This window comes from Rhinatrema bivittatum, chromosome 3 (genome assembly GCF_901001135.1).
Source record: "Rhinatrema bivittatum chromosome 3, aRhiBiv1.1, whole genome shotgun sequence".
Lineage (NCBI taxonomy): Eukaryota > Metazoa > Chordata > Amphibia > Gymnophiona > Rhinatrematidae > Rhinatrema > Rhinatrema bivittatum.
Genome location: NC_042617.1, coordinates 323,382,176 through 323,397,621, shown reverse-complemented (window position 1 = coordinate 323,397,621; position 15,446 = coordinate 323,382,176). Strand labels below are relative to the sequence as shown.

The 15,446-nt window shown below is 52.3% G+C and overlaps 1 protein-coding gene across 5 annotated transcripts in view; it reads right to left on the bottom strand.

Annotated features, from left to right (window-relative positions):
• AK9 (adenylate kinase 9) overlaps positions 1-15,446 on the bottom strand; it is an 829,950-nt gene that overhangs the window by 311,072 nt on the left and 503,432 nt on the right. The window lies entirely within an intron of this gene.

Genomic DNA, 15,446 nt, shown 5'->3' with positions numbered 1-15,446 from the left:
CTATATCAATGCATAGTAGTATATCTCGATTATATACTGATCTCTCAAGATCTGCAAACTCATCAAGAGGATGTCAAGAAAGTTTTAAGACGTCTGCATGAGTACCACCTATACGCAAAGCTTGAAAAGTGAGAATTCCACAAGGAGTCTGTTCCCTTCTTGGGTTACATTGTTTCTAAGAACGGGTTTCAGATGGACCCCAAGAAATTAGAAAGTATCTGGGATTGGCCCCAACCTACAGGCCTGAAAGCACTGCACCACTTCTTGGGTTTCACCAATATCATTCTTTTATCAAAAACTACTCATCACTGACAGTCCCTCTAACTTCTATGACCAAAAAGGGAGCCAATCCTGCCAAATGGTCTCCAGAAGCCATATCAGCCTTTCTGATGCTCAAAGAGGCTTTTCAAAAGAAGCCGTGCCTCCGTCACCCTGATCCACATCGCCTATTCATTGTCGAGGTTGACGCATCAGACGTTGGCTTGGGAGCGGTTTTAAGCCAGTATAGCGAATCTAATGTGTTCCATCCTTGCTCCTTCTTCTCTAGGCGGTTCTCGCCTGCCGAAAGAAATTATGGAATCGGAGACAAAGAGTTACTCGCAATCAAGTTGGCCTTTGAGGAGTGGCGTCCTTGGCTGGAAGGCACACAACACCAAATAGTAGTGTACACCGATCACAAGAATTTGGAGTACCTCAGACATGCTCAATGACTCAATCACCGTCAAGCAAGATGGTCCCTGTTCTTTAACAGATTTGACTTCCTTTTGAAGTATCGTCTGGGAGAGAAGAACTCTCTGGCTGATGCCTTGTGTGATCCTTCTCCCCTCAGGATGTGCCAGATGAACCCCATCACATTATTGACCCCAGGAGAGTGGTTCTTGCAGCCACTCATGCGGTACCCACTGGGAAGACGGTTGTGGCCAGAAATCAAAGGAAGAAGCTGTTGAAGTGGGCACACGATTCCTGTCTCGCCGGCCATCCAGGACAGAGTCGTACCTTGGCAATGTTAGGGCGGTACTATTGGTGGCCAACCATGAAAAAAGATGTACAAATTTATGTGGGTTCCTGTGCTGTTTGCGCCAAACAAAAGCCGCCAGTCGGACATCCTTGGGGTGTGTTACAACCTCTACCAGCGCTGGATGAACCCTGGACATATATAGCAACCGATTTTGTGGTAGAGTTGCCACCATCCAATGGAAACAACACCATTTGCGTCACAGTTGACTGCTTCTCCAAAATGGCACATTTTGTAGTGTTACCAGGATTACCCTCCGCTGTGGAGTTAGCGAAACTCTTTATTAAACACATCTTCCGCCTTCATGGGATGCCTAAGCATATTCTATCCGACAAAGGAGTACAATTCACCGCTAAATTTTGGAGAGCTTTATGTCAAAAATTTGACATCGCCTTGGACTTAACCTCTGCTTACCACCCTCAGTCTAATGGGCAGACTGAAATAATGAACAGAATGCTGAAACAATTTGTGCAATCCTATGTCAATTCTAGGCAAAGCGACTGGGCTGAACTACTGCCTTGGGCAGAATTTGCTATCAACTCGCATCCTGCTACTTCTACGGGGTCTTCTCCTTTCCAACTCGTCTATGGACGACAACCGCTTCCTCCTCTGCCAATTCCATTATCGGTGGCTTCTCCTGTCGCCCAGGCTACTGCAGCAGAGTTATCTCAACTTTGGAAGCAAATGAAGGAGCTACTCCTCAGAGCAGGACAGAAAGCAAAAAAGATCTATGATGCTCACCATCGAGAGGCACCACAGTTTCAGCCCAGTAACAAAGTCTGGCTGAGTACCAAGTTTCTCCATCTTAAACTACCTTCAGCACATTTTGCACCTCGCTATGTAGAACCCTTTGCTATCCTTCGGCGACTGAGAAATCTGATGTACAGCTTGAAACTACCTCCATCAATGATGATACATAACGCCTTCCATGTCTCTCTGTTAAAACCCTTCATGCTCTCCGAGTTCTCCAAAAAGACCCCAGAACTAACTAAGCTGGACACCGAGGACAATATCGAATACGCCATGGATGACATCTTGGATGTCCATAAGAGAGGCAAGATATGGGAGTACCTCATCTCCTGGGAAGGCTATGGACCAGAAGAGAACTCATGGGAGCCCCTGGCCAACATCATGAATAAGGACATGGTATGCCAATTCCACCTGGCATGCCCAAGAAAACCCAGACCACCAGGAAGAGGTCCTGGAGGGGGCCCTTTGAAGGGGGTACTGTTGCATCCATTGGTCGCAGATGGCTGCGACCGCTCTGCCTCACCTCTTTTTTTACCTTTCTCCTCCTCCATGGGTAAGATGGCTGCCTTCGGTGCCGAGTGCCGAAACCCTCGGCTTCTCCAACTCATCATGGGCGTCCCCGTCCACCATGCTCCTTCCAGTGGCCTCCTAGGGCCCGTGCTCACGCTGCCTACACTTGTCTACACGTCATGGTGGGAACCTCGGGGGCGTCCCCACCGCATGACGTCAATACCTCTGGGTATTTAAGCCTCTGCTCCGCTCCTAACGAACGAGTTAGCAAGGACTTCGGTTTAGCTACTCTGACAGCTTCTAAGCTGCATGCTTAGATTCCTCGCTACCCTCCGGGGTATCTCGCTCCTGAAGAAGCTCTGGGCACCTGCTCCTCGGGGGGCCTCTCGCTTCCAACTACCCTTCGGGGTTTCTACTACTAACACAGACAACTGCTCCTCGGTGGTCTTTCTTCTCTTTCAGGATTATCTGTGTTTCCAGATACTTGCTCCTCGAGGGCCTTCCAGCTCAGAGTATCCTGCACCATGGACCTCGGGTCCCACCTTCAACATCTACCAGGAGGATTCCTGTACTACTCTTCAGTGAGTATCTATATGATCCAGTTCTCCATTTCCACCCACCAGGTTCAGCTTATCCTGCTCTGTGGAACACTACCAACCTTGTACATCTGGGTGAAACTTCTACATCTGAGACTGTCTGAGCGTATTGGCACATTGCTGGACTTCAGTGCCATTTCTTCCTGCACAATTATCATCTATCTACAGCAGTACAATAAAGCTTTCCATCTCCAGTGTCTGCTTTCTGAGTCTAGCCTATTGCTGTGGTTCCCCGACTAAGAGTCTATACTATGCCTCAAACCCAACACTTAGGAATCACCATCCCTCGAGGACCTGCACTGATTCCAAAATGGCTGCTGTCTGCCCGAACCCTGCTTTTGCGAAGCTGGCGCAGGGTTCTACCCGCACAGAATTTTTCAAAAACGGGCTTGCAGCAGAAAGGACTTCCTAGGGCCCTTCCTATCCTCAGGCAATTTACTGTCCTTCGACTCTCCCAACTGCTTCACGAGCTGCTCCAAGTCCTCCCCAAAGAGAAGCTTCCCCTGAAGGGGAGGTTTGACAGCTGAGCTTTAGACCCTACATCCGCTGACCAATTTCGCAGCCATAGGAATCCTCACACCACCACCGCCAAGCCCATACTTCTAGCGACAGTTAGGACCATGTCATACAAAGCATCAGCCACATAGGCCACCCCGCCTCTAAGTGGGCTGCCTGCACTGCGTCAGTTGTCACTGCTGAACACTTGACATGTGCCTTCTGCACCCAGGACAAACAGGCTCTCTGCATCAGACTCCCGCACACTGCTGCTCAAAGGGTCAGAGCTGAAACTTCAAACAGCTGCTTGAGCAGAATCTCCAGCTTGGACATTCTTCAGGGCCACCATGCCCGCTACCGGGATGGTCATTCTTTTGGTAACTGCAGTCATGGCTGCATCCACCTTGGGAATTCTCCACGACTCCAAGGTCTTTTCCAGAAAGGGATATAACTTCCCCATAGCCCTAGCTACCTTCATGCCCACCTCGGGAGAATCCCACTCCCAATCCACCAACTATTTCACCTGCTTCGGCAATGGGAAAGCTATAGGGGGTCCCTGAAATCCCTCCAAGAGTGGGCTCAATGCTTCCTTGTCTGAATCTTTTACAGAGTGGACCCTTGGACCAAGACGAGGTTGACGCTACCCTGCAGGTCCTCGACATCGGCAGATGGAGCTGGTCAGTGCAGAGACCCAACTGGACCTTCACCACTACCAGCCCTCGTTTCCTGCAGGTTGAGCCCTTGGGTGCCGGGGCTGGCTGGACTTAGGCATGAGACTCTGATGAAAAGGAATCCCATGACTAGAGGTAAGACGGGGTCAAACGGTCCACGGTCAGGGCAGGCAGAGATCAGGCAGAGTCCAGGCAACATTCCAGAGATCAGGGCAGGTGGCAGGTAAGCAAAGTCCAAAACAATGTTCCAGAGGTCAGGGCAGGTGGCAGGCAAGCGGAGTCTGGATAATGTACCAGAGGTCAGAAGCCAGAAGACAATCCAAGGACACAGAGTCAGGAACACAGTCAGGAACATGGAGAACAGCAGCTCCAATGGAGTTTGACCTGTTGCTGAGGCATCTGGTGGTTGCAGGGGCCGGAGTAATATAGGGCCCTGGGACAACGTTATCAGAGAGGGCTGCGGGCAATTTCCCACCGTTGGCTCTTTAAATGGGGAAGAGTGGTGCGTGCATATGCCTAAGGAGCAGGCTGGAGGTTGCCTGCTGGACAGCGTCCCCTTCGTGGCGTGCTGGGGAAACCAGTGGAGCCAGAGCTGGCAGAGGGCAGCAAGGAGCGTCGGTGTGGTTCCCCCGCCACAACGAGGGAACTGGGAAAGGTCCCTGCCGTACCGGTAAGCAGAGCCGGTTGTCTCATATTATGGCCGGCCTGCGTAACACTTCCTGGTGTTGCGGTTTCCACCGCTTCCCCCTTAATTGCTGTATTCAGGGCTCACCTTCTATGCCGGGAACGCCGCTCCCGCAGCTCTGCTGGGTCTATGGGACGTCCGCCATTGCTGGGCCATCTCTCTGCGGCCCCGCGTGTGCGCAAGGACGCACGTTATGGACGCACGCTCACCGGAAGTCTGGCTCCGCCTGAGTTAACCATGCCACGCCCCAAGCCTGATTTAACCGGCGTTCATCGGGTTTCTCATTGCCTTGCAACGAGGGTCGCTACTGCTTGTAGTTCTTAGTTGCATCTCTGCTGTACTGCTTCCTGCCATCGACCTCTGCTCGTTCCTGACTCCGCTTTTGCCTGCCGCCTGCCACCGACCTCTGCTCGCTCCTGACTTCGCTTCTGCCTGCCGCCAGCCCCTGACCTCAGCGTGTACCCGACTCCATCTTTGCCTGCAGCCTGCCACCGACTTCAGCTTGTGCCTGACTCTGCTCCTGTTTGCCGCCAGCCTCCGACCCCGGTCTGTTCACAGGACTGTTTCCATTGGCTGCCAGTTTGACTTGGGGTTCTTCTCCTGCTACTCTCTGCCAAGTCTGAGTCTCTACATGCTGCTAGCTCCGGTCCTGCCTTGTGCCGGTCATACTCCACGAGGGTACACAGACACCATTCCAGTTACCTGTCTGTCCTGCCCTCGCTGGGCCTACCTGCTCCCTGCCACTGGACTCTGTGACTTAACCTTTTCCAGGCCTTTCCTAGAGACTGAGACCTTACTCCTGAGTCCCAAGGTTCTGGGACCCTACGGGCTCCTCCTGGGGGGTTCCCGGTTCCTGGGTGAAGACCTGTACCTGTGTCTCTTAAGTCCCAAGGTTCTGGGACCCTACGGACTCCTCCTGGGGGGTTCCCGGTTCCTGGGTGAAGACCTGTACCTGTGTCTCTTAAGTCCCAAGGTTCTAGGACCCTACGGGCTCCTCCTGGGGGGTTCCTGGTTCCCGGGTGAAGATCTGTGCCTGAGACTCCGCCTCCCGAGCTACTCTACCCAGGGTGGTTCGGCTCAAGGGTCCACACCAGGACTGCAGCTTCCCAGACTGCAACAGTTTGCAAGACCATGGACTCGGTGGAGTCATCAATGACTGTAGCCTTACCAGATATGGCACAGCAGATGAACCGTTCGATGCAACAACAGATACAGGACGTAGACCTAGTTTTAAACTCTATGCAGGGGTTAATGGAGCATTTAGGAACACCATCCACCCCCTGTAGTCCTGCTGCCGAGGAGGCATCTGTGGGGGTTCTAGGCCGCTTGTGCTATCAGCAACATTGTATTGACACTCTTGCTGCCACGGTGGATCAACTGGTCTTTCGTCTAGAAGCTTCCACTCGCCAAGGGCCTTCCGTTTCAGGCGCTGTACACCAGACTCAATTACCAGCTCCCAGCAGGTATGCTGGAGACAGTAAGTCCTGTCGTGGGTTTCTGAACCAATGTCAGGTACGGTTCACTTTGTTACCAGCCCAGTTCCCCACAGAGGCGGCCAAGGTGGCATATATCTTTTCGTTACTCGATGGCAAGGCGCTAGAGTGGGCCTCCCCATTATGGGAGCGCTCTGACCCGCTGCTACAGAATCTCCAGGAATTCCTTCTGCAGTTTCGCCTGGCCTTTGATGACTCTGCACGCCAGTCCACAGCAGCATCTGAACTTCTGCATCTTCGACAGGGCACACGTCCAGTAGCAGAATACATCATCAACTTCCGGACTCTGGCTATGGAACTGGCTTGGCAGAATGATTGTTTAAAGGGTATCTTCCTTGAAGGTCTGGCTGGGTGGATAAAAGATGAATTAGTGGGACGGGAGATTCCTGAGGACCTGAATGACTTAATGGACATTGCAGGCAAGGTAGACCTTCGGCTCCAACAGCATGAGAGGGAGACTCGGTCTGGTAACAGGAGTCAGACCCGTCTACACACCTTCTCCAGGTCTTCTCAGCAAAGGATCCCTCCTGCTTCTAACCCTGCCTCTGAGCCTATGCAGCTGGGCAGATCACCGCTTACTCCGGAAGAGAGGAGCCGTCGGCGCTCACTAGGCCTCTGCCTTTATTGTGGAGGTAAAGGACATTATCTATCAGCCTGCACTGAGCGTCCGGGAAACGGCCGTGCCTAGGTTATACCGAGGAGCTACACCTAGGCGCTACCGGATCCGCTCCTCTCTGTACACTGCCTGTCACCCTCAAGTACCCCGGTGGGGAGATCCAGATACAGGCCTTTGTTGACTCTGGAGCCGAGGGGAACTTTATTGTGGCCGAGCTGGTGAACCAATTGGGGTTACCCACAGAACCAAGGGATCCTCCCCTGCGCATCTCTTCTATTCGTGGGACCTTGTTGCCTGGTATCATCTCCTGCTATACGAGACCAGTGACCTTGCAGACGGGTCTATTCCATTCCGAGGAGATCTCGTTACTCGTTCTGAAACGAGCTGTGCATCCATTGGTGCTGGGACTTCCGTGGCTTCGCCAACACTCCCCCGCCATCAGATGGGATGACTTCCAGCTGGTTAGCTGGGGTCCTGCTTGCTTCGACCAATGTTTGAGGCTTCCTCGTCCTCCCAACGCTCTGCATCTCTGTTCTACACACCTCCTGCCAGAGGCTTATCAAGAGTTTCAAGACGTCTTCTCCAAGGAGATGGCGGATATCCTTCCGGAACACGGACCCTTTGACTGCCCCATTGATCTGGTTCCTGGTACCACTCCACCCCGTGGTCGTGTATATCCTCTCTCGCTACCCGAGACTAAGGCGATGACTCAATACATCTCTGAGAACTTAGCCAAAGGATTTATTCGTCCTTCCCACTCACCAGCAGGTGCGGGGTTATTTTTTGTTGGCAAAAAGGATGGTTCGCTACGACCATGCATTGACTATTGTGGTCTCAACGCCATTACTAAGCGAAACCGTTATCCGCTGCCACTCATCCCAGAGATACTGGACCGTCTCCAAGGAGCCCGCATCTTTACCAAGCTGGACCCGAGAGGGGCTTATAACCTCGTACGTATTCGCCCAGGAGACGAGTGGAAGACGGCGTTCAACACACGTGATGGGCATTACGAGTACCTCGTGATGCCCTTTGGGCTTTGTAATGCCCCCGCCGTCTTCCAGCACCTCATGAACGAGGTCCTTCGAGAGATGCTCCACTCCCATGTAATCGTCTATTTGGACGACGTCCTTATCTACTCCAAGGACATAGTCTCCCACTGTCAGCATGTCTGCCAAGTTCTTCAGGCTCTCTGGGCCAATCACCTCTATGCCAAGCTGGAGAAATGTGTGTTTGAAGTGGAGTCTCTACCCTTCTTGGGGTATATTGTATCAGCAGCAGGTTTCCGCATGGACCCAGAAAAGGTAGCCGCCATCACGAAATGGCCACAGCCCACAGGTCTCAAAGCCCTCCAGCGCTTTCTGGGCTTTGCAAACTTTTATAGGCATTTTATTCCACGCTACTCTCACCGTGTGGCTCCTCTCACCACCTTGACCCGGAAAGGAGCAGATGTCAAGCATTGGCCAGAGGCGACCATCGCGGCCTTTTCAGATCTCAAAGAGGCCTTCCTCTCGGAGGTCTGTCTCAGACACCCGGACCCCACACGACCATTCATCGTAGAGGTCGACGCCTCCAGCATCGCTGTGGGCGCCGTTCTTAGTCAGCACTCTGACTCGGGACAACTCCTGCCGTGTTCTTATTATTCCCGGAAGTTCTCACCCGCAGAAATCAACTATTCCATTGGGGATAAGGAATTGCTGGCAATAAAACTTGCCTTCGAGGAATGGAGACAGTGGCTCGAAGGCTCCTTGCACACAACTACCGTTTATATGGATCACAAGAACTTAGAATTTCTTACCCAGGCTCAACGACTGAACCCCCGCCAAGCCCGCTGGGCCTTGTTCTTCAGTCGATTCGATTTCATAGTACAATACCGTCCTGCTGCCAAGAACCTCCGAGCAGACGCCCTGTCTCGTATCGCCTGTGCTGAAGAGGAGATGGATCCTCCACAGTTCATCTTGGACCCCTCTAAGGTTCGGCTTTCAGCCTTGACCATCCTCTTGCAAGACCGCACAGTGCTTGCCCGCCGGGACCGCTTGACGGCGCTACGATGGGCCCACGACTCCTTAATTGGAGGACATGCCGGGCGTGAAAGAACTCTAGAACTGGTCAACCGGTACTATTGGTGGCCCAACATCCGGCGGGACGTCGCTTCTTATGTGGCCTCTTGCCCTACCTGCGCTCGCCAGAAGCCCAATTCTGGCTCTCCTTATGGTCTCTTGCATCCGCTCCCGGTTCCCACCGAACCATGGACCCATATAGCCACCGATTTTGTCGTGGACCTGCCCCCCTCTCAGGGACACACGGTCGTCTGGGTCACGGTCGACCATTTTTCCAAGATGGTCCATCTGGTCCCCCTGCCTAAGCTTCCCACTGCACCCGAGTTGGCCCTCCTGTTCACTCAACATGTGTTCAGGCTCCACGGTCTCCCGCAAGACATTGTTTCGGACAGAGGTTCGCAGTTTGTGGCCCGCTACTGGAGAGCTCTCTGCAAATGCTTCCAAGTTAAGCTTAGTTTTTCCACTGCTTTTCATCTGCAGAGCAACGGGCAGACCGAGAGAATGAACAGAACGCTGAAGGCATATCTCCGGGCCTTCATTAATGAGAGACAAGATAACTGGGCCGAGCTGCTACCTTGGGCGGAATTTGCCTATAACAATCAAGTCCATGCAGCCACGGGCAAATCTCCGTTCCATTTGGTGTATGGCAAACCATTGCGACCACCACTCCCACTAGAGGCTCCCAGTGCCCCACCCGCTGCTCAAATTACAGCTCAATAGCTCCAGGCTTTGTGGCACATGACACGAAGGCAGATTCTCCGAGCTACTGCAAAAGCCAAACTAACGGCCGATCGCCATCGTCGGCCAGCGCCTACCTTCCAGCCAGGGGATAGAGTCTGGCTAAGCACAAAGAATTTGCATCTTCGACTCCCATCTCGAAGATTCGCCCCAAAGTTCTGTGGCCCGTTTCGAGTGGCTGAACGAGTGGGAATGGTATCATATCGGCTGCGGTTACCTTCTTCCTTCAAGGTACACAACGTGTCCCATGCTTCATTACTCAAGCCTGTGGTTCTCTCCCGGTACCATCCTGCACCTCCGGATCCTGTAACCACGACCGTTGAGGATGATGCAACATACCAAGTACGGGACGTCCTGGACATTCGATTTCACAATCGCCGATGGGAATATTTACTGGCATGGGAAGGTTGTGGTGACGAGGATAACACCTGGGAGCCCAGTCGGAATATTTTGGATAAAGAACTTCTGCACCAGTTTCACCGGGACCATCCAGAGAAACCCGGTCCTCTTAAAAGGGGCCGTAAAGGGGGGGGGGGGGTACTGTTGCGGTCTCCACCGCTTCCCCCCTAATTGCCGTATTCAGGGCTCACCTTCTATGCCAGGAACGTTGCTCCCGCGGCTCTGCTGGGTCTATGGGGCGTCCGCCATTGCTGGGCCGTCTCTCTGCGGCCCCGCGTGCGCGCAAGGACGCGCGTTATGGACGCACGCTCACCGGAAGTCTGGCTCCGCCTGAGTTAACCATGCCACGCCCCAAGCCTGATTTAACCGGCGTTCATCGGGTTTCTCATTGCCTTGCAACGAGGGTCGCTACTGCTTGTAGTTCTTAGTTGCATCTCTGCTGTACTGCTTCCTGCCATTGACCACTGCTCGTTCCTGACTCCGCTTCTGCCTGCCGCCTGCCATCGACCTCTGCTCGTTCCTGACTCCGCTTTTGCCTGCCGCCTGCCACCGACCTCTGCTCGCTCCTGACTTTGCTTCTGCCTGCCGCCAGCCCCTGACCTCAGCGTGTACCCGACTCCGTCTTTGCCTGCAGCCTGCCACCGACTTCAGCTTGTGCCCGACTCTGCTCCTGTTTGCCGCCAGCCTCCAACCCCGGTCTGTTCACAGGACTGTTTCCATTGGCTGCCAGTTTGACTTGGGGTTCTTCTCCTGCTACTCTCTGCCAAGTCTGAGTCTCTACATGCTGCTAGCTCCGGTCCTGCCTTGTGCCGGTCATACTCCACGAGGGTACACAGACACCATTCCAGTTACCTGTCTGTCCTGCCCTCGCTGGGCCTACCTGCTCCCTGCCACTGGACTCTGTGACTTAACCTTTTCCAGGCCTTTCCTAGAGACTGAGACCTTACTCCTGAGTCCCAAGGTTCTGGGACCCTACGGGCTCCTCCTGGGGGGTTCCCGGTTCCCGGGTGAAGACCTGTACCTGTGTCTCTTAAGTCCCAAGGTTCTGGGATCCTACGGGCTCCTCCTGGGGGGTTCCCGGTTCCCGGGTGAAGATCTGTGCCTGAGACTCCGCCTCCCGAGCTACTCTACCCAGGGTGGTTCGGCTCAAGGGTCCACACCAGGACTGCAGCTTCCCAGACTGCAACACCTGGGCAGCTTTAATCCCGAGCTCCTCCAGCACCTGAGGAATCAACGGCTCCAGTTCATCTCTCCAGACCAGTTGGACCACTCATGGGTCATCCCCTTCCACAACCGGAACCGCATCCAGATCCTGCATTGGATCCCCCAAAGTATCCACTGGATCCTGGTCTGTATCCTGCCTCAGATCTCCCAGGGCACCATCAGGGCACTGGACCTGTTTATAGTTGATCAGGATCATCCATACCTTCCTCCTTCGGGGCCCATCCAAGACCCAACATAAACAGGATCCCTCCTGACTCCACCGGCCCTCTAGCCTTCTTGGGTGTCCAGGACCTCTTAGGTAAGAGTCTCTTTGCCCCTGCCCCTAATTCCTTCCTGGCTAAATAAGCCTTATGAAGGAGAAGAACAAAACCCGTGGAAAACACCTCCAGGTCCGAGCAGAAAGAGTCCTGATCTGCTAGCTCTTAAGCCCCTCCCCGCCCCCTGCCACCAGTAGGGTCCTTTCCCACAGGAAAAGGCATGGGAAGGGAGTCTGGGGCTCAGAAATGGCAGCCTGCACATCAGCATGTGCTGCCAAAATGGCCACCAGCTTCTCTGACTGACCCCCCTCCCTGGAGTTCCCAGAGCCGGCGAAGCCACCTGCACATTTTCACCACCCCTGCTGGGGGTCCCAGATCCCCCTGAGGCACATTTGCCGCAAAATGAGGCCACATTGAGGCGAGCTTGCCTCAAACCGCAGCCATGACAAAGTTTGCCATGCTGTGCTGGAGTCGGCATGCCGGGGCGGTTGGGTTTCCACACGCGGTCAAGCCTAAAACTAAACTATGCTGATGCGATTGCTCCTGCTGCTGTCCGGTGCTGAAATCAGCAAGTACCTGACTCCAACAAAGACAGGCAATTTGGCCTGCTCTCTACTGCCTGCTTCATGGCAGAAAAACAACACTTACCCACTCCTCAGCTCTGCACATAAACGCTGTGGCAGCCTCTCTCCCAGCTTCACTGCTCTTTTTTTTTTTTTTTTTTAAAGAAACAGGGCCAAAAAGAAAAGGGGAAAGATCTACTCCCCTGCTTTTGGAGGCTACCTGGTGAGGATAAGGGTAGTACTCCCATGCTCAACCAACAAGAAGTTATTATCAGAAATAGTTTGTACATTGGTAAATGTGGAACATCGTTTTGCAACTTTTGAAGAAACAAATGTTGCAAATTCCTTACAGAGATCCAGATCTGTTTTTCCAGGAGGAAAGATGTTTTAATTTGATGAAGGTCTAATGAGCTGCTTTATTTCCAGAGGATTTGATTTGTGTAATGAAGTATAGAATCCCTTGGCGGCATTAATTGCTATTCTGTATTGATTAAGTTTTGATTTATAAGCTTTGAGATTTATTGAGACAGGAGATTTATACCATTTTGTTTCCACTCTCTGAAGTGCTGTAAACCATGAGGCTTTCTTTTTCCATCAAACATGTTTCAATTTTATAGAAACAGGCAAATACAATGAGTGTAACATGTTGCACTTGGAGGTGGACCCTTGTCCTGGAGCAGTGGAGAATGGCTCCCTGGTAAGAACCAGGAAGCACCTGCTCCCAGGGGGCAGAGCAGAGGAGGAGACAGAGGCTAGGATGAGCTTCACCCCTGGAAGCCCGAGGTCCCCTTGGGTGGAGCCCGTAGGGACCCGGGCCGCTTGGACTTAGGTGGGCCTCGCAGGGTCTTCCGGAGAGGTAGTAGAGAGGCGTGCCCACGAACAGCAAGGGAGCGCAGTCGGACTTCACGCTGTTGGTTTGGAGGAGCAAGGAAGGCCAGAACAGCGTAGGTGATGACAAGGCAAGGGACAGAGCCAGAATCAGGAGACGTGGTCAATGGCAGCTGAGGTCAGATTTTGAGGATCAGTCCGAGGAGTAGTCAACAAGGCAGAGGTCAGGTTCCGGAGGTCAGACAAGATCACAAGGCAGGCAGAAGTCAGGATGCAGGCAGCAGACAGGAAGGTCAAGGAACAGGCCGAGGTCAGTATCAGAGAGACAGTTCGAGGGTACTACCTGGGAAGATGGACAGACAGACGCAGGAACAGAAGAACACTGGAATAAGGCTGGAACAGTAGGATGCTGGAACAAGGCTAGAACAAGACTGGAATAGACTAGAACAAGACTGGAACAACACTATGAACGCGGAGGCAAACTAGAACATAATACAGTGCCGACCCGATTGCCAAGGCAAGAAGGTGCAGGCAGGTACTTCTTTATATCGTTCCATCAATTAAGATGGAATGATATAAGGAAGTGGCATTGGCCACACCCCTATGCACGTGCGTAGGGGTGTGGCCAACGCCACTGGATACGCCGAACTCCAGCATGAGGCCTGATGCGTAGTGTAAGGCCAACCGACTGCCGCCGTGGGACACCGAGGCCTAGAGGAGCTTGCGGCTGACGTTGGGGAGGGTGACCCGTGACCAAGAAATATTATGATGCTCATCACAGAGCAGCCCCTGAGTTCCAACCAGGAGGCAAGGTATGGCTCAGTACCAAATTCATCCATCTCAAGCTGCCATCTATTCGATTCGCTCCACGCTACATTGGCCCTTTCTCTATTCTTTGCCGCCTGGGACCTGTAACTTACAGCCTGCGATTACCCACTTCTATGAAAGTACACAATGCCTTCCACGTATCTATTTTGAAGCCACTCATCCTCTCCAAGTTTTCAAAAAAGACTCCGGATCTACAGCCTCTGTCTGCTGAAGAGGACATTACGTACCAAGTGGATGAGATCTTAGATGTATGCAAAAGTGGAAAGCATTGGGAATACCTATTATCCTGGGAAGGATATGGGCTGGAAGAAAACAGCTGGGAACCTGCTAATAACATCCTTGACAAGGATCTTATTCGATAATTTCACCCAACTCACCCAAGGAAGCCGAAACCCCCTGGGAGGGGCCCTAAGAAGGGGAGTACTGTTGCCGCCCGTCTGTCGCAGACGGCTGGGACCTTTGCTGCTCACCTCTCTTTTCCCTGCTACAGCTTTTCTCAAGGCCATGGCGGCCTCAGCCTCCAAACGCCACCTTCTTCGGCGTCCCCAGGATGGCGTGGGCAATCCTGTCTGCCATCTTGAGCTGGTAATTACTTAGGGCATGCGTGTGCATGCGCCAGGCCCTCTCTTATCCACGTCATGGCGGGAACCTCGGGGGCATCCCCTCCGAATGACTTCACCCACCAGAAGTATATAACCCATTCAGCCTATGCTTCCTACGAGTTAGCAAGGACTTCCTTCCTGCTTATTCCACTCCATTCAGAAATGCTACGCTTCGCTACTATCCTGCTGCCCAAACTTAGAACGCCTTAGGTACCCGCTCCTTGGGGGCCTTGTTATGTTCTGGCTATCCGCTCCTTGGAGGGCCTTCCTGCCTGGAGATTCCTGTCTTCCTTATCCAGGACACCGCCAGTTCAGCCTTGTGAGTACTATCATCGCTTCCACCATCTTGCTGATGGAACCGCTTGTATACCCTGTGCCTCGGGCCACTACCGTGCTCATCCCAGCTACCTTTCTACACTCTGGAATAAGTACCATTATCTACTTCACTCTGCTGACCTTCTGCACCTCTCTGAACTACTACTCGCTGATCCTTGGCATACCCCATGCTGTGGGCCACTACCGGATCCATTCTGAGGGACATCATCTTGAGAAGTGTTCCCTGGCATACCCCGCTCTGCGGGCCACTACCAGGGATATCTACATTGAGCAGCCTTACTACTCTGGACTGTGTCTTCTCTTCATGCTGTGGGTATCACCGACGATTCCAGTACAATAAAGTCTCTCCTATCTGTGTCCATCTCTGCTGAGGCCACGCCTATCGTAGTGAGTCCCCACATGGCTCCTCCCTGTGGGTGGAGTCAGCTCTCACTACGATCCAGGGTCCACAACCACACCAGATTATAACAAGTTTTCAGTTTTTGATTCATTTATTAATTTTAATAAGTACTTAGAATTGTTATTTTTATCCCAGTAGTTATTTTATTGTGTTTTTTATGATTTTTGAAGGCTTGTACTCAGTGATTTTTAATTATTGAATTAATTTACTTAATTATCATATGTTATACTCTCAGACCCTATTGTTTAAGAATATTTTTTATTGATTTTTAGTATTATTTTTATTATTTTACAGTATATTATTTTATTCTTATTTTTCTGTTTTGTAAACTGTTGTGACGGCATGTTCCAAATAACGGTATTTAAAAGTTTATAAATAAATAA